The 24,837-nt window shown below is 34.7% G+C and overlaps 1 protein-coding gene across 2 annotated transcripts in view; it reads left to right on the top strand.

The window, feature by feature from the left end:
* ME1 (malic enzyme 1) overlaps positions 1 to 24,837 on the top strand; it is a 227,938-nt gene that overhangs the window by 48,712 nt on the left and 154,389 nt on the right. The window lies entirely within an intron of this gene.

The raw sequence follows: 24,837 nt of genomic DNA, 5'->3' as shown, positions 1-24,837 counted from the left end.
ACGCAGTTACATGACATGATCTAATATTTTTAAAAAGAACATTCTGGTTGCTGTGTTGAGAATAGACTAAAGCAAAAGAAGAATCAGGGACCCTTGTTAGGAGACTATTCCAGCAAACCCAGTGAGAGATGATAGTGGCTCAGATTAGGAGGGTAATAATGGAATTAGGGGTAAGTTTTAAAATCCAAATTCTGGATAAAAATATAGACAGTCACAGGGACTTTCTACTGGACTGAAAGCTTCCTAGAGTAGTGATTGAAAGTATGGGCTCTGGAGTAGGTAGCCTATTTTCACTTACTGGTTTTGCCTCTTGTTGTAGTCTGGTATAAGGTATTTAACTTTTCTGTGCTTCAGTTTCCTCATTTGTAAATTGGGAGTAATACTATAGTCTGCCACATCTTATCCATACTTTTAAATTCCAAAACTTTGAAAATCAAGACAGTAAAAAAACCTCATTTGGGACAAAACCTGATCTTACCTGAAATCATTGGCAGCAGTACCAAAGACTATGTATAGTCTTATAAGTCTAAGTCCAGCAGTAAACTGGATTTATAAGACTATAATAGTCTATCTCATTTACTATCATTTGTTTTTCTGTAGAAATACTAATGTATTTGATTATGGGGGCTTTCTTAGAAATAAATATGTTTACATATATATAAACTTGTATAAGTACATTTTTTAATGTATGTATATATGTATATATATAGAGAGAGATGGGTGACTGGGGAAGGGGAGAGGAAGAAATGGGGAAGAGGGTAGAGGTAGGAAAGCATTTGTGGCAAAATGCGTATAAATGTTGAATCTAGGTGGAAGTATTTATTGTATTATTCTTTCAAATTTTCTGTAATATTTGAAATTTAAGTAAGGAATGCTTTACTACCAGAGAAAGCAAAGTTTCTAAGTCCATTTCTGTATGACCTCTTCATGACAGTTTTCTGTCATATTGCAATTTAGTATGTATATTTTATTGAATGTTTGATGATTTTGAAGTTTTCCAGTAAAATAATCATGGCTTCTCCTGTAATTATAAAAAAATCCTATTTGAAATTGTGTTATGTGGCATAAATTTAAGTGTTGTATTTAATTAGAAAGAGAATTGTGGATGTGTGAATGCTGTGAATGATGGATCTTCCATTAGCATATAGATGAATTTTATTTTTAAGCCAAAATGGAAAAATGTCTAGTAAACCTTATCTACTACAACAGCAGGTATTTTAAGACATTCAGAAAGTGAAGAGGAGAATTATACCCCTAATTCTATTAATACTTACTGTGTATGGTTTTGGTGGTGGCACTTAGGAACATAGTGAAAATTAAGGGTTAATAGTACTTCAAGTACTGAGCTTAACATAATTAAAAACATATATCTTTTGATCACACTTTTAAGTATATGTCTTAATGCTGTGATACTTTTCTGTGGATAGATTTTTTTTATTTTGAATATGGCATTAAAATCTGGGTAGGTATCCAAAATAAATTCTTGTATGACTAACACTATTTCTATTTTTTTTCTAAATGACTGCTGGGATATTCATTTATTGGTTTTGTGGGGAATTTATTTTCTTTTTGGCATAGATACTTTGTGTGGGTTTTTCAGATGTCATAGATAATCATTTTTAAGAATATTTTTGGGCTTGCTTGGATTGTCTTGTTCCCATGTGCCCAAATCATTTTAATTCTTGCAGAATTTCCAGTATTTGGTAGTGCAGTCTGCTTATGTCAGTGTGCCTAATTGTGGTTAGTTTGTATATAGAGGTGTGATTTTTGGAAGCTAGAGACAATTTTTTTTTTAATTTTTGCAGACTGCTGAGCTTCCTATGTTACTTAAGTTACCTGTATGTTGTGAAACTTTTTTTTTAAAGAAAAGTTTTGTGCAAATTGATAATGCAGCTATATGTAATGGATAGGTAAAGCAGATTCATATAATTTCTTTGGAAATATTTCTACCTACTGTATTTTTACACTGCATTTTCTAAGATTTATCTCCCTCTCTTTTGAGTTCTGATTAGCTACATATTATTATACCATGCATTTGGCAATTATTCATGTTCCTACTTTTGCTATTTCTAATGTTCTATCAAAATATGCTTGATCTCTTTTTTTGGTATTTTACCATTCATTTTGTCTCAACTAGATTGTAAGATTCTAGAGAAAAGGGATCATATTTTGTAAATTATTCTTGTATTTCTCATGCTATTTAGATTTAATGCCTGGTTGGTGTTCAATTAATATGTGTTGTTTGCTATCTCAGAGAAATTGTAACGTAGAATTACTTTATTCATTCACTTACACAGAAAAAAATGTAAAGTATTCATATATTCTTTATTTCTCCTACTGTTTAAGCATATTATTCTGACAGGCAAATTCTCATAAATAATAGATATTAAAGAAATTGGACACACTCTAAGGAATCAGACTGTGAGGACATGAAATATTATTATTATTGTTTTACTTTTGAGAAGGAGTCTTACTCTGTCACCCAGGCTGGAGTGAAGTGCCATAGTCTCAGCTCACTGCAACCTCTGTTTCCTGGATTCAAGTGATTCTCCTGCTTCAGCCTCCCAAGTATAGGATTACAGGCATGCACCACCATGCCCAGCTATTTTTTTGTATTTTTTTTTTTTTTTTTTGCAGAGACAGAGTTTCACCATGTTGCCCAGGCTGGTCTCAAACTTCTGGGCTCAAGAGATCCACCCGTCTCGGCCTTCCAAAGTGCTGGGATTACCACCATACCTGGCCTCATTCACTCATCCGTATACAGGGCACCACTGATTTGATTTTGGCAAACAGAATGGGCTAAAACAACAGTTTGCTGGGGATAGTCTTTAAAAAAGCATTTTCCAGAGTTTGATTAGATCAGGACTTTTGGTTCACCAAAAAGTTATGATGAAAAAAGTATTCAGTGCTCGAATTAATTGGAGAAAAATGGAATTAAATGAAATCAAACAGGATTCTTTACAGCAAAGTTTCTCAGACTAATAACCTATTTTGTGAGTTTTTTGGATGGTGATAATTAGATTTAATAAAGTAGTATATATAGCCTAATTATTGGCACAAAGTAGATATTCTCAAATGGTGGTTATTGTTGCTGGTATTATTTTAACTCTCAGGTTTCTTGATGATCAAATAGATTGTGGTATCATGTACCAAATTTCAGAATATTGGAATATTTGAGAGAGATAGAAAGTTCATTTGGGGAGCCAGATGTAGTGGTGCATGCCTGTAATCCCAATACTTTGAGGGGCCAAGGTAGACGGATCAGTTTAGTTTAAGAGTTCAAGACCAGCCTGGACAACATGGTGAAACCCCGTATTTTTTGATGTGGTGGTGCGTGCTATAGTCCAGCTACTCAGGAGGCTGAGGTGGGAGGATTGCTTGGGCCTGGGATGTTGAGGCTGCAGTGAGCTGTGATTACACCACTGCACTCTTTCTAGCCTGTGGGGTAGAATGAGATCCTGTGAAAAGAAAGAGAGAGAGAGAGAGAGAGGGCAGGAGGGAGGGAGGGGAGGGGAGGGGAGAGTTGAGTTTATTTTTGGGACATGCTAAATTTTAAATGTCTTTTGGACTTCCAAGTAGAAGGGTCTAATAGTCAATTAAATATATGGACCTGGAACTTAGTAGATGATGTACTTAAAACATCCTAACATTTTAACTTGCATATTATATATGCTGCGCGAATGGTATCTGTTTCGAGTTTGGCAATGTCACAGATTATCAACAAGACTAATTGTTAAAAAGATTTAGTCAATAAGATGTTCTATTATGCTGCTATATGACTTCATAGAAGATTCTTTGAAAAATGCATAAAAGGAAATATTAAAATCAGCCAAAACAAAATATTAAAATATTTTTTCTACATTTAATAATACATTTTTATACTTTTTTCCTTTAGAATCCCAAAAGGACTTGAAGTAGAGTATTCATTATTTAAATTGTGGGGACTAAGCTTACATATTATTACTTAATATGTAATTTCATGTGAGGAAGTATGTCTAGTATGCCATCATGACCATGATTAGAAATGGAGATATATACAAATATGAGAGTCTAAATAATGTTTACTTATATGGAAACATATAGTTTCTGCAGATGTATAGCCAATAGTGTTGTCTCATATGATGAGGGTGTCAGTTTTAATTGATATTTGATTTGTGAAATAGCAGCAAGAAAAGAAGCTTAAAAAGAATAAATGTAGAAAGAAACCTTCCCAAATCTAATATTCCTTTAACCAAAAAAGTTCTCATTTTATAGTACAGATTATAAGTATGCTATCAAAGGAGAGATTAATGGAATGAAACTTTCATATTGTTCTTGCTTTATAAATTTTCTCTAGTTTTAAATCTACCTGGCTTTTTTCGTATATCTATTGTAATATACTATATAGTATGGTAATTTTCCTTGATTAAGCTATAAGTACTTCAATAACTCATTGATTGTAAAATGAGCCTAAGTTTTTTATGGAAAAGACACATGGTTTCACAGCCAGTTTTAATAACTGCAAATTAAAATTCTAATGTTTGAAATAAGACTGTGGCGCTGTCTTAGTCAATTTGGGCTGCTATAATACACCACCATAAACTGGGTACTTTAACAGTGACAGAAATGCATTTCTCACAGTTCTGGGGAGGCTGGGAAGTCTGAAAGCAGGGTGTCAGCATGGTTGTGTTCCAGTAAGGACCCTCTTCTGGGTAGCAGACTGCCAGCTTCCTGTCGTTTCCTCACGTTGCGGAAAGCAGAGAACTCTCTGGAGTCCCTTTTATAAAGGGCACTAATTTGATATGACCTAAATCACCTCCCAAAGGCCCCATCTCCTAATACCATCATATTGGAGAGTCAGGATTTCAAAATACATTAATTTTGGGGGACACATTCAGTCTGTTGCAGGAACTTTCAATGGTTTAATGCTATTCTACTTGTTATTTGACAATTATCATGTAAACTGTCAGGTGATTCAGTACCCAGAGGTTAGTAGACGTGCCTTGCTGTCCTAGGTCCTCATACTCTGAGATATGTGGAGCTAGCCTTTTTTCATGGACCAGAACGGGAGTTTCTGGGAAGAGATGAGAGGTGGTCCTAAACCTTTAGGTAGTCTGGGATACTAAAGCTGCCCAGGTGAACCAGAACTATTCTTAATTGGTTTGCCTTTTTAAAATTAAACTACTTTAGAATCTTTAGAAATATCTAGGAAACTTTTGAGAACCAGGAAATATTTTTGGCTTATAGTTCTGGTTTAGTATGTGACTTTTATTTTTTACTGTGTTATAATTGTTTGCATTTCTAGAAGTTCTCTTAAACATCAAATAGTTGATGTTTAAGAGGGCAGCTAGCTTTTAATGCTTCCAGAAAAGTGACCATTTTAATGTTAAATATTAATAACATTTCACTATTTATCTATGGTAATAAGCCTTTGATTTTGATTTATACTTATTCTGTAATATTATTTTGTCCATTTATCTCATTTCCCTTGAAACTGGCTTAACCCTACTTTAAGGTATGAGAAAAAGAAACACTTGGTGTAATTTTTTTCAAAGATGTGAAACAAGTCAGATGGAATGTCTAGACTAGTTCAAGTCTTAACTGTTACCTCAGTTGATTTTGTGGTTAAAGATAATTATTTATTAAAAGTTGATTTTTATTTATTATAGAGATATAGATGATTTCTTAAATTATGAATTTAAACTACTTATTTTTTCCAAGCAGAATAAAAGTTATTTTTATGAAAATGTATATATGACTTGTGCTAAATAGGAGTGAGGTAGAGTATCCTATATCTTAAGTACTGGAAATTCAGTGAGTGCCCAGTAGTAGTTTAAAATACGAAACTATCTTCTTTCCTAAGCATTGCCTTAATGAGAAGAAATTTGGAGAATGGAAAAAATGTAGACATGTTTCAAACGTCAGTTCTTTACATCAAGTTCTAAGAGTTGTCTAAATTTGTGCATAGACATATAAATCTTTTTAGCAATGCAATGAAACTTATCTTTTACTGTAAAATGCCATTAAAAATATAAAGTAACAGTTCATCGGGTCTCCATATTCATCTAGAGATTTTACATGTGGAAAACTTGAATGGAAATTTAGTTTAGGATCCAAAAATAACTTTTCAACAATCTGTGTGGTACATTCAGGTGTTCTGACTTAAGTTTACACATAGCATATGGAGAATTAAGAAAAATTGCCAAATTTTATCTCAGGTGATATTTATGCAGGTCTATTAATTTGAGTGTTATTCCCTCATCTTTTAGAAGGGTATTTATTTTTAAGGAAGATTATAAATCTCATACCTCTTTACCCAAAATAAATAATTTTTTAAAAGGAGGCATAGTCCTTATATCACTTTGCATCCCCTACCCAAATCACTTCTGGAATAGTGTATTTAGTTTTGCATACCATGGTTTTGAAGTGTCATTGATATCCAGAGAAAGTGACAATAGCAGTGACAGTTATTGAAAACTTGTCATGTGAGAAACAGTTGGTGGAAATAGGAATGTTTAGCCTAAAAAGAAAGGCTTGAAAGTTAAGCCGTCAATTATTTGAAAGATTTTTATATATAAGAAAGTATATGCTTGCATGGCATAGCCTCAGAATGTAGAACTTAAATTACTAGATGAGATGTAAAGCCACATTACTAGATGAGATGTAGACCCACAACCATGTCATTTTTGACAAAGTCAGTGATAACAAACAATAGAGAAAGAACTCCCTATTCAATAATGGTGCTACAGTAACTGGCTACCAATATGTAGAATATTGAAACAGAACCCATTCCTTTCACAATTAACTCAAGATAGATTAAAGACTTAAATGTAAAACCTAAAACTATAAAAACCTAGAAGAAACCTTAAGAAATACCATTCTGGACCAGGCGAGGTAGGTCACGCTTGTAATCCCAGTACTTTGGGAGGCCGAGGCGGGTGGATCACAAGTTCAAGAGATAGAGATCATCCTGACCAATGTGGTGAAACCCTGAATCTACAAAAATACACAAAATTAGCCAGTGTGGTGGCGGGCGCCTGTAGTCCCAACTACTTGGGAGGCTGAGGCAGGAGAATCACTTGAACCCAGGAGGCAGAGCTTGCAGTGAGCCAAGATTGCGCTGCTGCACTCCAGCCTGGTGACAAAGAGCGAGACTCCGTCTCAAAAAAAAAAAAAAGAAAAAAAAGAAAAAAAAGAAATACCATTCTGGACATTGGCCTTGGCAAATAATTTATGACTAAGTCCCCAAAAGCAATTGCAACCAAAACAAAGAAAGGACCCTTATTAAAGCTTCTGCACAGCAAAAGAAATTATTGCAAGAATAAACAGACAACCTACCAAATGGGAAAAAAATATTCACAAACTATGCATCTGGCAAAGCTCTAATATCCAGAATCTATTAATGTAAGGATCTTAAATTTACAAGCAAAAAACAAACAATTCCATTAAAAAGTGGGCAAAAAACATAACAGACACTTCTCAAAAGAAGACATGAAAAAATGTTCAGCATCAGTGAGAAGTGCAAATCAAAACCACAATGAGATACCATCTCATACCAGTCACAATGACTATTATTAAAAAATTTTTTAAAATCAGATGTTGGTGAGATTACAAAGAAAATAAATGCTTATACACTGCTGGTGGGAATGTAAATTATTTTAGTCACTGTAGAAAGCAGTTTGGAGATTTCTCAAATAACTTAAAACTGAACTACCATTCAACCCAGCAATTCCATTATTAGGTGTATACTCAAAGGAAAATAAACCATTCGACCAAAAAGACACATGCACTTGTATGTTCATTGCAGCATTATTCACAATAGCAAAGACATGGAATCAACCTAGATGCCCACCATCTGTGGATTGGATAAAGAAAATGTGGTCATATACACATGGAATACTACACAGCCATAAAAAGAATGAAATCATGTACTTTGCAGCAACATGGATGCAGCAAATTGTCAATTTTAACTCAATACTATATGTTTTATTGTATATTTTGTAATAATATTTTATTTTTTATGGTAAAATTTATAAAATACTTAATAGAAGGATTCCAAATTAAATATTATCTGCTTAAAATATATCCTTAAACTTATCAAATTTTATTTTTTTCTAAGCAAAGAAGTTTCTCATTTAACAGTATAAACCCTGATCTTAATATGATTGGTGGCTGAATTAATGGCATTCATAATAATTTGGGGAGTATCATATTTTACATATTTTACAAAAATAGTGCTGCCTTGTTAAATAAAACATTTTCACTATGAAATGAGGTAATTTATTTTGAAAGCTGAAAATGTGCAAGTATATTATTTCCCTCTTTAAATACGATCATTTTTATTGTAAATGTGCCAAATAAATGCCATCTGCCTGATGAAATCAGTGTTACCCAGGATTCTTTCCAGTGCTTTTTACTATGGAAAGTACTTTGGAGTTTATCAGAACAATCGTCTATTTATACTTAATTAATTGGGTGCTTCTACTAGTTTTAAAGTGAATAAATGAAGAAGAAGTTATATAAAATTATTTTGTGTACATTTTGAGTCCACTTTTATTTGGAAACAATAGTTGAGCTGTGATATGTAGAAACTGAGTCAGTAACATTTGCTATTTTTTGATTTCTAAAATCTGCTCATTTTATAATGGAAAACAATCTTTCTAAGGAAAGTATCACCAGGTAGTAAATGCCAGAGTTGGCACTTGAACTTGTTTTCTTTCTCCTAATCCTCTGCATTAGTAAGAGTCCCCCAGAGAAACAAAACCAATAGTATATATGTGTGTGTGTATGTATGTATGTATATGTGTGTATATGTATGTGTGTATACATTTTAAGGAATTGTTCCATGAGATTGTGGAGGCTGGCAAGTCTAAAATCTGCAGTTTGAGTCTGAAGACAGTCTGCTAGTAGAATTTCTTCTTCTTCAGGGGAGGTCAGTCTTTTCTAATAAGGTTTCAGCTGATTGGATGAGGCCCATACACATTGTGGAGGGTAATCTGTTTTATTCAGAATCTACTGATTTAAATATTAGTATCATCTAAAAACTACCTTCATGGAAGCATTTAGAATGTTTGATCAAACATCTGGGTACTATGCCTAGCTAGGGTGACACATGAAAATAGCCAATACATATTCCTAGACCACTCTTGGGTCTTCTTATCTTAGATTGATTATGTTTTCCAACTCGACTGTGAGTTGTTCAGAGAAGCTGCACTCTATCATGTAGCTTCCTGGACCTTTCCCTGTTAGTATGTGTTCTGAATTTCAAAAGGTAAAATGATATATTATGCTTGTTAATTAAGATTATTTTCTCAAATACGGGAATGTTTACATGTGAAGAGTTTCATATATTGCTTTTCAGAGGAGCTTAATTCTAGCAGATGTTTCTTAGGAATATTGCTCTACTATGGTTTCACTTTTAAAAGTTCCTAATACTGACTGGATAATTGTAGTAATTTAACATTTAAACCTAATTTTAGAAATTGTCAGATCATGTTATTGACCATTCAGTTCTTCCAGAAGGTTCTTGCTTTGTTTTCTTCCCAACTCTGCCATCTTTTATAGTCTTTTAAATTATTGACTATGTTTATTATTTCCTTTCTCCTTCCTTCCATTACCAGAAATTTATTGAGTGTCCACTGCATGCCAGGCACTTTACTAAGCATTGAGAATAGGTAAATAAAGACTTAATTTCTGCATGTGTGGAATTTACAGGTAATATTCAAGTGAATAAAGAAATACATGAGTACCGTTTGTGTTATGAAGGAAATGAACAGAGGACAGTGATAAACAATAACAGAGGATTTCCTTTCACAGTGTAGTTAGGGATGTACCTCTGAGGAGGTAATATTTAGGCTGCCAGTTGAAGGATAAGGAAGCAGCTTGTGAAAAATCAGGAAAAAGAAAGAAAGAAAGGGGGAGCAGAGACCGGGGGAGAGAGAGAAAGAGAGAGAGAGAAGGAAAGAAAGAAAGAGAAAGAAAGAAAGAAAGAAAGAGAGAGAGAGAGAGAGAGAGAGAGAGAGAGAGAGAGAGAGAGAGAGAGAAAGAAAGAAAGAAAGAAAGAAAGAAAGAAAGAAAGAAAGAAAGAAAGAAAGAAAGAAAGAAAGAAAGAAAGAAAGAAAGAAAGAAAGAAAGAAAAGAGAGAGAACGGAAGGAAAGGAGGGAGGGAGGGAGGGAGGGAAAGGAAAGGAAGAACCTTTGAGCCTGAGGGAATAGCATGTTCAGAAGATCTGGGAGTGGGGAGGTGGCATGAGATGAAGTTTGAGGTAGACAGCAGTCTCATGCAGGGTGTGTGGTGTCATAATGGAGTTTCATTATAGTGCTTAATCCATTTAAAAAGCCATTGAATATTTGAAGTAGAGGAATGACAGCATCTAACTAAAGTTTTAAAAGATTACTCTGGCTACCATGTGGATACAATATTAGAAATGAGAGCTAGAATGGAATGGAAAGAACACTAAGACGACTTGCAGTTTTGGATCCCTTTCCAATCCTAATTGCTTTGAATGCACTTGATCCTCTTAGGATATAGAGCAAGGAAATCAAGAAAAGCTGTACGCTAATAGAGTTGCCAGTAGCAGCAACCAGTTCACTTGGGAATAATTCCAGTCTTGTAGTCCTGTATTGATGGCTATAGGTAGGTGAGGTGATAGGGATATCATATGGATACACAGCACCTAGGTATATACACAGACTCTGAATACATCAGCTGGAGATAAGAAGGTCTCCTGTACATAAGAATTTCTCAAGCTTTCAGTGAGCCGAGATTTTGCCACTGCACTCCAGCCTGGGCAACAATAGAGCGAGACTCCATCTCAAGAAAAAAATTTCTCAAGCTTGCAGGCTTAATATAGTTCATTTTATTTATAGCCCAAGTCAATCCCCTCACTATCTTGTCCTTTGCTCACTGCACAAATTCATCCTGAACCAATCCTTTCTTACCCTTCTAGAAGAGTCAATTAGATCATGTTCTATACAGCCAGTAAGTATTATTCATTTCATTTCTGTGCACTTATTTTTTAATTAAAATATTATTCGTCTGGGGGTGGAGTGCTATAATTCTGCCTGCACAGTTCAATTTCAGCTGGGCCTTCTGCTCCTCAGTGTTTCATTCCAGCTGTGTTTTTGGCTCATCTCACTCCTGTAGTTACAAGAATGTAAACGCTCTGCAGCCTTATCCTCCTTATCTCAGATATTTCTTTCCATGTCCCCCATGAATTCATTGGTTCAACATTTTATTTCCATGAACTAAATCTAATACATTTCCTTTCTTCAATTATTTCCTTCTTAATCTGTTCAACTAACTGCAGTGATCCATTCCACCCACTAAAATGTTGGTAGTTGCTAAGGTTTTATTCTGGGTTCTATTTTTTTTTTAATTCTGTATATTCTTAGTCACATGTAACTGAAGAATTTCCAAGTTAATATCTGTAGCCTAGATTTCTTTTCCTAAGATTATTACTCATATTTTCAACTATTAAGTAGCTCGTCTTGTGTGGAAAACAACTACTTCCACCGACCCACTCCCCAGCCTAACATCCCAGGCTACCAGGTTTTCTGACGTTGTAAGGTGCAACATCATTCATTCAGTTATCTAAACCAAACACCTCAGAGATATTCAGGATTTTTTCCCCTTCCTTTCCCTTTCTGAGCATTAGAAATTGTACCCCTTAATTATCTGTTGAGTCTCTTTTGTCCTTTCAGTCCTCATTGCCACTTTTTTTAGCTAGGTTCTTCTTGTTTCTTTCCTGGACTACTACTGCAAATTTACCCTTGAAAACTGTCAAAAGAGAGTGGATTTTCAAAAAGATGTATCTAATTGTGTCATTCTCCTGACTAAAATAACTGAATGGCTCCCCATTTCCCCCATGTTAAAATTCAAACTCTTTAGCATGATATTCAAGGATTTTTGTAATCTGACTCCTTTGCCTGCTTCTCTGTCATCTCTTTCCTATTTCTCCCACTCAAGTCCCTACCGCAAGTTGAATGCCCTCGAAATCCCCTGGGCGTTTTCACAATCTAAATCATATTGATGGTGTAGTAACTGACTTTCTTTTCTATCTACTGATTTTTTTTTTTTTTCTTGAGGGTAGCAACTCTGTATCTTTCAGCTCTACCCCTGAACTTAGTAGAATTAGCAATTTTTGTTAAGTGAGTAAGTGGGCAATAAAGCATGACAAACATTGCCAGCCTTGTATGTGCTTTGGACCTGAAGAGGGTTGGTTTGAATCCCTCCATTTCTTCCTACTAAATGTCTCATCTGAACTTTAGTTTCCTCTTCTGTAAAATCAGTATTGTTACTTTAAGTAAAATGTTCCCTCTTAAACCTTTCTTTTGACAAGAGGTATATAGAACTTAAAAACTGATTTATCAAACATTCAAATGTACCTAAAGTTCTCAAATATCAAATTATTTCTTATAAAGCAGAAGTTCCTTTTTCTAAGTATTGAAACTTAGTTTGACACGTGATTACAGAAATTATCATTGGAACATAATTGGTTGTAATGTTATAACATGTATTTAGTAATATATAATCATGGAAAAGGATGGATGTCATCTGACTCATCAACTAAAATTACAATTTTAAGGACTGGATTTCAAAAAACCAAGCAAATGTAAATTATGTATTATAAATATCATTAATGAAGATGTTTCTAAGACACTAACAAATCAAGATTGATATAAAAATTACTGAAAACAGTGTTTACAAGTATTCATAGAATGCAAAGGAAGCTATTAGGTTATTCTGCCTCATGACTAGTATATCATATTTAGTACCTTAAAGGAAATACAAGTATTTCTGAAGACAGGTGGAAAGTGTTAAATCTAAGCAGTAATTTAGACTATGTAAAGTTTCTCAAGAAAGTCTTCACCCAGAAAACAATCTATTTTATATTGGAGAGTTCTTTCTTTTTCACATGAGCAGATGAGCTCACTATTTTTTCTAGTAAGAAAAATAAGATACTGATGTTATGGACTTCTTTTTGCAAAGATTATTTCTTTACCAAATTTAGTTTGTGACTTATCTTGCAGTTATAAGACATTCCTAACATGTGACTGTAAAAGTCTTAGACATGGTAATATAGTTTCTTTATTATGTTTCATTATTTCTCATGTAACAAAATAGAACAGAGTTTATATTAAAATGTGAAAAGTTACACCAATGAAATTCATTTTTTAGTGTCAAAAATAAGGAAGTAATTAGAGTGCTTGTATAATAAGTAAGTCACTATTATGAGCAATGCCAAAGAATATATTGAACTGTTTTCTTCTTGCTTTTATTTGGAAATGAGGTACATGCTAAAAACAAAACAAAACAAAACAAAACAAAACAAAAACCTCAAGCAATCCCAGAGGGCAGTCTTCTTTAGTTTGTACCCAGAGAAAACCACCAATGACTATGGTGGGAAGAACTCCTTGTGGTTGGAAAACAGATGAACAAGTTGCTGAAAGTCTCGTTTATGTATTAAGCCAGTTCAGTCAGTTGGAGAGCTATATGAAGGATTTCTGTTGTTCAACTATCTGCTGACTGCCACATTGAATTGAAAAAAAAAAGAAGAAGAAGAAAGAGAAAACCTTCCCTCTGCTGTCTTCTCCAATCAATGGACAAATATAAATATCTGAATAGAGAATATACCTTCTAGTTTGATACTTTAACAATATAGCAAACTGTCTTTGGCAAAGATTATTTCTGACTCATTCAACCTGATTTACAGGCATTTGTAACTTTCATTGTATCTAGTTTTTGTCAGGGTCTATATGAGAAAAAAAATACCAAATAGAGAAAATTCTTTTGTATCTTTCATTGAAATAGTGGTTAGAAACAATGTCTACTATATTGTTCAATGTGCTTTATATAAAGACCCATTTGATAAATTCCTCTCAAAATCAAAGAAATGCCTTTTTTCTTCTTTCCCTCTTGCTAGAATTGAGAACTAATTCAATTTTTCCTATTGAACTTTGCATATCTAGTATTTTATGCTCAATTATAGTAGTTTTCTTTAGACCATCTTTTTCCTGTCTTTTCCCCACCCCCATTCTATTAATTATTTTTAATGAATGAGTCTTGGAAACCCACATTTTAGATAGCTGTTAGCCGTTGAGTTCCTTCTAGGCTCAGCGGAGGGCTCGTATCCTTTAAAAAAAAAAAAAAAATCTGCCCCACTTTAGCAGAGTGTCACACTTTCTTCCTCCTCCCGGGTATGGGGCGCCTCAGAGAAAACAGAGTATATCTTGCCTGTCTTCTGGATCTCTGTGGTTCCTCTCATTTTTCTATAGTTTGAATAATTTCATGATTTTACTGAATCTGTGACTTTATTAATTATTGCCTCAAACCTTTTTAAATTTATTTGAAACCACTAGAAATTTATTTTATTTTAGTTTAAATGGAAAAAAAAAGATCAGAAACTAAAACCATAATTGGAGTCTTTATTTTTTTAAAAATGCTTTCTAAACACCAATCCTTTTGCCTTCCCAGCTATGAACATAGTTAATTAGCAAGATCTTGAGGGAATCTGAAGGCTGAGATCCCAAAGGCTTCATACATTTTTTTCAAATAATTATTTACCAAACTAGTACCTCTCCCTTTTAAATTAAGTTATTATATTATATATTTGGGAGTTTAAAAGGTTAAATTATTTTGATTGCCAGTATGCTGTCAAATATTGGGTTAAATTTAAGTATTTCCAAAAAGTATGCTCTCAAATGTGCAATTGCACGTTTGAGAGTGACTGGTAATTTCATCAATGCCAGATGATTATCATTCCTCTTTCTGAAAAGACGTTTTTGATAGAAAGTTATTTTTTTCTTTCTTATTACTAAGTGTCAAAGAGTTTTGTTTAGCAATGCCATTTAATTCTTAGAACTTTTTCTAAGTCATGTGCCAAAAAACACATAGAGATATATTATGGAAACTTATTTTGAATTGATGTACCAATTGACAACTAGATTATATTCTCTTTCAAAATCGTTGAAAGCAAAGAATTAGAAGCCACTTCAATTGCAAAAGGATTTGTTACCCCATCATCATAATCATCACTTTTTCAATTTCTGAAAACTATCTCCAAAAGTCTTCACCAAGATTTTTTAAATGGTCCAATATCTGTTATTTTTTCACTTAAAGTCATTAAAGTCATTTAATGTGAGATATTCATAAAGGGTTGGGAAAATTAAAATGTTAGTTTTGATACATTTCCACAGTATAAACTTTTTCAATATAAAACGTGTGTATCTTGCACTTTTGTCATAAACTTGAAGTTACAGATTTAGTTCATTGATGTAGTGGAAAAGACTTGCCATGTCACTATTCACAATAGCAAAGACTTGGAATCAACCCAAATGTCCATCTGTGACAGACTGGATTAAGAAAATATGGCACATATACACCATGGAATACTATGCAGCCATAAAAAAGGATGAGTTTGCGTCCTTTGTAGGGACATGGATGCAGCTGGAAACCATCATTCTTAGCAAACTATCACAAGAACAGAAAACCAAACACCGCATGTTCTCACTCATAGGTGGGAACTGAACAATGAGATCACTTGGACTCGGGAAGGGGAACATCACACACTGGGGCCTATCATGGGGAAGGGGGAGGAGGGAGGTATTGCATTGGGGAGTTATACATGATATAAATGATGAATTGATGGGTGCTGACGAGTTGATGGGTGCAGCACACCAACATAGCATAAGTATACATATGTAACAAACCTGCACGTTATGCACATGTACCCTAGAACTTAAAGTATAATAATTAAAAAAAAAAAAAGACTTGCCATGTAACCTCATTGGCCCAAACAGTCCTCTTTATCAAATCTTACAGGTGAATTAGACTTACTTTCTGCCAGAAACATTCTGACTTCATTTTTCAATCAAAATGTGTTAATGTTTCTTTTTTGATTTTTTTTTGTTTGTTTGTTTTTGTGAGATAGGGTCTGGTTCTGTCACCTGGGCTGGAGTTCAGTGGCGCATTCTTAGTGCACTGCAGTCTCTGCCTCCTGAGTTCAAGTGATTCTCATGCCTCAGCGTCCCAAGAAGCTGGAATTATAGGCCCCTGCCACCACACCCAGCTTTTTTTTTTTTTTTTTTTTTTTTGATTTTTGATAGAGATGGAGTTTTGCCACGTTGGCCAGGTTGGTCTTGGATTCCTGGCCTTGGGGGATCTGCCTGCCTTGGCCTCCCAAAGTGCTGGCATTACAGGTGTGAGCTACTGCACCCGGCCTCTTTTTTTTTTTTTTTTGGCAGAGTTTCGCTCTTGTTGCCCCAGCTGGAGTGCAATGGCACAATCTCAGCTCACCACAACCTCTGCCTCCCAGGTTCAAGTGATTCTCCTGTCTCAGCCTCCCAAGTAGCTAGAATCACAGGCATGCGCCACCACAGCCGGCTAATTTTGTATTTTTAGTAGAGATGGGGTTTCACCATGTTTCCCAGGCTGGTCTTGAACTCCTGACCTCAGGCGATTCACCTGCCTCAGGCTCCCAAAGTGTTGGGATTACAGGCATGAGCTATCGTGCTCAGCCCCGGCCCTTTTTTAAAACATTATAAACACCACTGAGAAATAATTTATAGAATACAATTTATATGATTAATAAAAATCATAATGTCAAGATTAAAATGATGCAGATATAATTAAATTGATTTATCTATTTAAAAATAAAATATAAAACAAGATAATTGTTCCTCATTTGTTAATTTGTAATAAAGCACTGTAATATATAGCAGAAACTACAAGTTATTTATGAACTAGAAAGTATGAAACACTTCCAAGTATTATATTACTTGGAAGTATGTATGTATGCATATATTAAGTTCTGGTGTTGGGCATTTAGAAATAACATACACAATTCAATTGATGTAATCCATCACATAAACAGAAACAATGACAAAAACCACATGATTATTTTAATAGATGCAGAAAAGGCCTTGATAAAATGCAACATCCCTTCATGTTAAAAACTCTCAACAAACTAGGTGTTGATGGAACATATCTCAAAATAATAACAACCATTTATGACAAACCCACAGCCGATATCATACTAAATGCACAAAATCTGGAAGCATTCCCTTTGAAAACTGGCACGAGACAAGGATGCCCTCTCTGACCACTCCTATTCAACATAGTATTGGAAGTTCTGGCCAGGGCAATCAGGTAAGAGAAAAAAATAAAAGGTATTCAAGTAAGAAGAGAGGAATTCAAAACTGTCTCTGTTTGCAGATGACATGATCCTATATCTAGAAAACCCCAAGGTCTCAGTCCAAAAGCTCCTTAAGCTGATAAGCAACAGCAGCAAAGTCTCAGGATACCAAATCAATATGCAAAAATCACAAGCATTCCCATACACCAAAAATAGACAAGCAAAGAGCCAAACATGAATGAACTCCCATTCACAATTGCTACAAAGAGAATAAAATACTTAGGAATACAGCTAACAAGGGATGCGAAGGACCTCTTTAAGGAGAACTACAAACCATTGCTCAAGGAAATAAGATAGGACACAAACAAATGGATAAACATTCCATTCTCATGGATAGGAAGAATCAATATTATGAAAATGGCCACACTGCCCGAAGTAATTTATAGAGTCAGTGCTATTCCCATCAAACTACCATTGACCTCCTTCACAGAATTAGAAAAAGCTACTTTAAATTTCATATGGAATCAAAGAAGACCCCATATAGCCAAGACAATCCTAAGCAGAAAGAATGAACCTGGAAGCATCATGCTACCTGACTTCAAACTATACTACAAGGCTATGGTAACAAAAACAGCATGGTACTTGTACCAAAACAGACACGTAGACCAATGGAACAGAATAGAGACCTCAGAAATAAGACTACACATCTCTAGCTATCTTTGACAAACCTGACAAAAACAAGCAATGGGGAAAGGAATTCCTATTTAATAAATGGTGTTGGGAAAACTGGGTACCCATATGCAGAAGACTGAAACTGGACCCCTTCTCTACACCTTACACAAAAATTATCTCAAGATGGCTGAAATACTTAAATGTAAAACCCAAAACCATAAAAACTCTAGAAGAAAATCTAGGTAATACCATTCAGGACATAGACATGTGCAAAGATTTTATGATGAAATTGCCAAAAGCAATTGCAACATTGCTAAAATTGACAAGTGGGATCTGCTTAAACTAAAGAGCTTCTACACAGCAAAAGAAACTGTCATCAGAACGAACAGGCAACCTCCAGAATGGAAGAAAATTTTTGCAACCTACCCATCTGACAAAGGTCTAATATCCAGAGTTTACAAGAAACATAAATTTACAAGAAAAAAACAAGCAATCCCATCAAAAACCGGGCAAAGGACGTGAACAGACACTTCTCAAAGGAAGACATTTATGTGGCCAACAAACATATGAAAAAGCTCAGCATCACTGATTGGTAGAGAAATGCAAATCAAAACCACAATGAGAAACCATCTCACACCTGTCAGAATGGTGATTATTAAAAAGTCAAGAAACAGGAGATGCTGGTGAGGCTGTAGAGAAATAGGAATGCTTTTACATTGTTGGTGGGAATGTAAATTAGTTCAACCATTATGGAAGACAGTGTGGCGATTCCTCCAAGACCTAGAACCAGAAGTATCATTTGACCCAGCAATCCCTTTACTGGGTATATACCTAAAGGAATATAAATCATTCTGTTATAAAGATACATGCACACATATGTTTATTGCAGCTCTGTTCACAATAGCAAAGACATGGGACTAACTCAAATGGTCATCAGTGATAGAGTGGATAAAGAAAATGTGGTACATATTACACCACGGAATACTATAACAGCCATAAAAAGGAATGAGATCATGGTCTTTGCAGGGACATGGATGAAGCTGGAAGCCATCATCCTCAGCAAACTAACACAGGAACAGAAAACCAAACACCGCATGTTCTCACTTATAAGTAGGAGTTGAACAATGAGAACACGTGGACATAGAGAGGGAAACAACACACACCAGGGCCTGTCAGGGGCATGAGGGGAAGGAGATCAGTACAAATAGCTAGTGCATGTGGGGCTTAATACCTAGATGACAGGTTGATAGGTGCAGCAAGCCACCATGGCACACATTTACCTGTGTAACAAACTTACATGTTCTGTACACATCTATCCCGGATCCTAAAGTAAAATAAAATTTAAATAAAAATAAATTTAACAAATTAATTTTGTTAAATATAATGATCAAACTTTCTACATATTTAATGAAAGATAAAAATACACATTGCTGGCTGGGTGCAGTGGCTCACGCCTGTAATCCCAGCACTTTTGGAGGCCGAGGCAGGCGGAGTTTGAGACCAGCCTGGCCAACAGGTGAAACTCCATCTCTACTAAAAATACAAAATTAGCTGGTCTTGTTGTTGCCAACCTGTAGTCCCAGCTACTGGGGAGGCTGAGGCAGGAGAATCGCTTCAACCTGGAAGGTAGAGGTTGCAGCGAGCTGAGATCGCACCACTGCCCTCCAGCCTGGGCGACAGAGTGAGACTCTGTCAGAAGGAAATAAAAAAGAATACATGTTGCTAAAAATGCTTGGTTTGGTGGTCAGTCAATAATTTGACCTTTGCACAAAGATACAGGAAATATAAAACATTTGATAAATTAATATGAGGGTTATTTAACAGGAATAAATGCTTCAATTTGACAAACTGTTATATAATATCTAATTGAATGATGGATGTTTTATTTGAATGAAAAGAACATGAAATTTTTATCTGCAGATTTTAGCCAGTATATCTAGGAATATTTAATAGTTTTGGAATATATTCTATTTATGCCAAAATAATCAGTATCACTAAACATTTATTTATTTCAGCTGTTTGAGTATTTCTTTCTTTCCTGTGGACATATCATAACCATTGTGAATAGCAGGAAACGTATGATTTTTGTCAAATATGTGAGGGAAAAAGCCATTTTCAACATATGGTTCTTTTGCCTTACTTTCATGAGTGTCTCCCTCAACAGTGAAGCCATCTCCCACTGGTCTACTCTACATTGTCTGAATTTAGAATTAAAATACCCTCATTCTAGTGTCAGAGGTTACCTGTAACAGGAATATGTGAAAGACCAGATAAAGCACACATTAGCAGGCCTTACCTGGTCATGTAAATTACTTCACCAAATCCAGTAAAATCCCAAAGGTTTTTACACCTTGAGACAATGCTGATAGTAACTTGAGATAGATAATTTGGTGTCTTTCTTTTGTAAGATAGAAGGAAGTTCAGTATTAAAGCAGCTAGGGAATGGAGAATCTACATGAGTGGATCGATCTTGGAGAACCACACTAGGTCTTGGCAGATCAAATTTAGGAAAGAGAGATATGAAAGGTAAATATCTAGAAATTGATTACATTAAAACTGTTGATGCTTTTGTTGTCCTAGGAAAGTCTCTCAAACCATACCCCAGTCAGTCTTTGGATTTCAAGAGCAAATTTTTGAAGAGAGAGGAAGTGGGAGCTGATAGTTCTTAAGAATTGGTTGGAAACTGGCACAGTATTACTCCTGTCATATTTTATCGGTCAAAGTAGTTACAGAGGCCATCTGAAATCAAGGAGAAGACATCGAACCCACTTCTCTGTGGGAGATGTGTCAAAGGATTTGTGATCATCTTTAATATGCCTCTGCTACTATTTACTAGACACTGTGTTAGGTCATTGGAGTAAAATAATGAATACAATAGACATAATGGTTTGTTGCATGAAGCATATGGTCTAACAGAGGAGACAAACAAGTGATTATAATACTGTGTGATAAACACCATGATAGGACAATATAGGGTGCTATGGAATCATACAGGACGGGTCCCTAAACCAGAGAGAACTGGAATTCAGGCACAACTCCCCAAAGGAAGTACCCTGAGAACTCTATTGTGAACCAAGTCTTATTGATATGATAATAGTACAGCTATACCATTTGAAAACATATTTCCCACTCATGCTAGACTTGAAGGAAATTAGTGACAGATTTTCAGTAATAGTATAAATTTGAATTTGTGCAGAGATTATCTAGATCTGAGGGAAAATGGGCATTGTTTGGTTTATAAAGAATAGAATTGGAGGGATCATTTTCTCAGTACTCAGCAGTAGCAACCTCCCCTGGAAAATTATTTGGAAAAATGGCCTCATATCAGAAGAATTTGCTTGAACTATATTTGGCAGTTTACCAAGTCTGTCCATATGGCTTATATTTTTCTATTGATAAATGTTCTTTTCTCTGAAAAGAAAAAAACCTGGCAATAAGGCCTGTGAACAAACAGCCGTTTTTCTGTTTAAGGTTTATATAGGCCTATTCCTACAGTTTTCAGCATATGCATGTGAGTCTCTTGTCAGTTTTCTAAAACATTAGAAAGGAAATGAGATTGGTTGGTTGAATGGTTTGATCAGTTAGTTTTGGGTTTAGATACACCAATCTGCAAGAACGTAGAATTCCAATGTAAAGATCAGCAAAAGGAAAGACTTCTGGATAAAGGCTGAGTCAAGGCTGTAGGATTTGCTTTGGTAGCAGTTTGAAAGGAACTTGAAAATAAAACTTAACTAAGAAGCTCTTGCTTTTCAAGAATGCTGTTTATCAGAGAAACAATAAAATTATTAGAATAAATTATTAATGAAATTATTAGAAAGTTTATAACAATGAAAATATGATTAATGAAAGTTGTATTAATGATAGAGATTACCTAAAGATTTGGGGCATGAGATCTTGAGCCAGCATAGGTAAATTTCATGTAAACATTAGGGCAAATCTTAATGGTCTAAGTAAAGTGTTATATGTTTAGAAGTAATTGAATTCTACTGTATCTACTTTTTCTTCATTGCTGTTTTTTGTGCTTTATGCCTTTGACTTCTTACATAAAAGCATGGCTTTACTCTGGTGCACTTCCATCATGGAGTGTCTCTCCTATTTCCACTCTTGGATCCCATTGCATAGTCAGTTTATATTGGCCCTAGATATAACTGTCATTCCCTAGACATTAAGTAATGGAAATATTTTTTCTTTGGATTGCCAATAAATGCTGGATAGGATGTATATATTTTCATTTAACAGTGAGAAGTGCTTTTTCCCCTTTACTTCATTGCTGTTATTTGTAATGTTTGGAAAGGAACCTGAGATACCAGTCTAGATGTGAGACTAAGTAATTATTCTATTTGATAGAATTCACTAACTCAAACAGGATGAGTAAGATGGATACTTGGCAAGCCTTTGGTACTTATGCAGTTGTTTTTTATGCATAGTAGTTTATCATTCTATGGATATTTTTATGTTTTTCAATCCTCTTTTCAAATTATTTTCCTCTCTATAATGTCATATTCAAACAATTGTCATCTGTCCCATTAAATATTACGGTGTCTTTGCCACCCTCTTTACTGAAAGGGAGTTTAGAAAAAGCAAGCAAGTTATCACATACGACATTGAATACAGTGTAAGCAAAGTTGACTGTTTTTCCTGCAAAGTTAAGTTGTAGAATTTATTATGCCTTTTCCTGTCACCATATAGTATCTTGAAATAATTACAGTACAGACTGAGAAAGACAGGGATTTGTCAGCTGCTTCATTTCTTTAACTTCCAATGTCACAGAAAAGTATGAACATATCTTCCTAACTTTATCCATTTTAGTATGTAACAGCCTTTACAAATTTTAGCCTGAATCACTTGTATTTTACCTAAGTTTTTATTTTTGATTGAGATATAGATTCTTAAACTCATTGCAATAATCCTATAAATATTTAAGAACTATTATCTTTCTCTCTTCATATCTTCTCTGCTGCATCCTTTTAAAACCTTTCCTAAAGGATTTAAAACCTTTCCTAAAACATTGAATCATCTTTACTGTTCTTTTATGACCCTTTAAAAATTCTCTGTGACAGAAATGAAGCCCAAACCTCAGTTCTAAGTACAATCGCTCACTTTTCCATTTCCGTCTTTCAAATAGTCTAGTGCTTCCCGGGACAAATAGACTTTACTCTGAAAATATGTTCTTTTAAAATGCAATTGGAAGACAGATTTCACATACCCTCATTTATGACTGCATTGTCAATGAATTATGTGTATTGATTCAACTTGTGAAAATAAAAGTCAAGTAAGGCTCAGAAAAAAAATTCTCTGTAATCAGTTTAAATCTTACTATACCAAAGTTAATTTGATTGAAAATATATAGAACTTTGATATAGTTGACTGTCAAGTTTTGAACTGAGAAAGAATATATTCCTTCCTCTCAAGTTGTTATAAAAAAAAGTGTTGTTTTCTGTGGATTGGATTTCATTCCCTCCCTCCCTCCCTCCCTCCCTCCCTCCCTCCCTCCCTCCCTCCCTCCCTCCCTTCCTTCCTTCCTTCCTTCCTTCCTTCCTTCCTTCCTTCCTTCCTTCCTTCCTTCCTTCCTTCCTCTCTGTCTCTCTTTTCTTTTCCTTTCTTTTCTTTTCTTTCTTTTTTTTTTTTCTGACAAGGTTGCTCTCTGTTGCCCAGGCCGGAGTACAGTGGCATGATCATGGCTCACTCCAATCTCAACCTCTGGGTCTTAGAAAATAGAAGGATCATTTTTCTATCAGTCATTTGAAAATGGAAGGTGTATCTCCATCTTAGTAAGGATAGCATTTTTATTATATGGTGGCAGATTTTGTACTTAGGTAAAGGGAGAAAATAAGGTCATTGACTTGAAAAAACTCTAGAGAGTTACTTTAATATAATCTGTGAGGCCCAAACCCTCTTAAATAAAGTATATTTTTAAAATTATGGAACAAACACCTCAATTCACTTCAGTAGACATTTAGAGTGCCTACAGTAAGTTCAGTGTCAGGAATAGAAATTTCCAATGACATGTCCTCTTTGGGCTACCAACAGTTAGTTAGGTCTTCGATCTCCCATTCATCACCCTATTCTTCATGTAATGACCCACATGACCTGACACTTAACTGTGTGCCTGGAAGTACAAGGAAGAGTGAGAAAAAATTACAGGAGAAAATTCTTTAAAGAATATGTATCTATTTTTATTTTAAAAGTCACATTCTGCACATGTATCCCAGAACTTAAAGTATGATAATAATAATAAAGTATATTTTTTTTTTGAAAGGAAGATTTCTTCATTCAGCTTACCTGCTGTTCTCTGGTTGCTAGCAAATATTGCAGAGGGAAATGAAAATAAAATGGGAAAATCCTTTCTATGGCAAGTTCAGGTTTGGGAAAGACAATATCATAGACCCAGAGAATATTGAGTCTCAGCTTACTGAATATTCTAGGTCCAGCTCTTCTTATCTCTAAATTACTGAGTCTTGAGAAGATAAATTGACTGTTCTAAGGATTCATAGCCATGACTAAAACTCCTTTTCTTATCCAGTGCCTTTCTTAATAAGAAGCCAAAAAATATGATAGGGTCTACTCAGTAAATTGTATTGTGTTAGTTTTGTAAATCTGTGTTGTAAATGGTGAGATCAGTGCATGTAGTTATATGACATTTTAATTTATTATATGATAACATTTGACTCCTTTGAAGTTAGTGGACTAAATGCAACAAAAATTAGAAATGTGGCCATAAAAGTGACCATAAAAGTAATGTAATTAATAGTTAATATTTAGATCTCAGGCAAAGCATGTGGAAATATTTAATAGAGAACTAAAACCAAGCTTATTAGTACAAGCATGCCTTGTTTAATTTTTGTTCATGTTATTGGACCTTGCAGATAACTTTTTTTTGTTTTTTACAAATTGAAGGTTTATGGCAGTCCTGCATTGAGCAAGTCTATCAGCGCCATTTTCCAACAGCACGTGCTCACTTGTATCTAGTATCTCTGTGTCACATTTTGGTAATTCTCACAATATTTCAAATAATTTTGTTATAACTTTTATAGTGATCTTATATCTGAAA

This window comes from Rhinopithecus roxellana, chromosome 4 (assembly GCF_007565055.1).
Source record: "Rhinopithecus roxellana isolate Shanxi Qingling chromosome 4, ASM756505v1, whole genome shotgun sequence".
In the NCBI taxonomy this organism is placed as follows: Eukaryota; Metazoa; Chordata; class Mammalia; order Primates; family Cercopithecidae; genus Rhinopithecus; species Rhinopithecus roxellana.
This window is presented reverse-complemented; position numbering and strand designations above follow the sequence as displayed.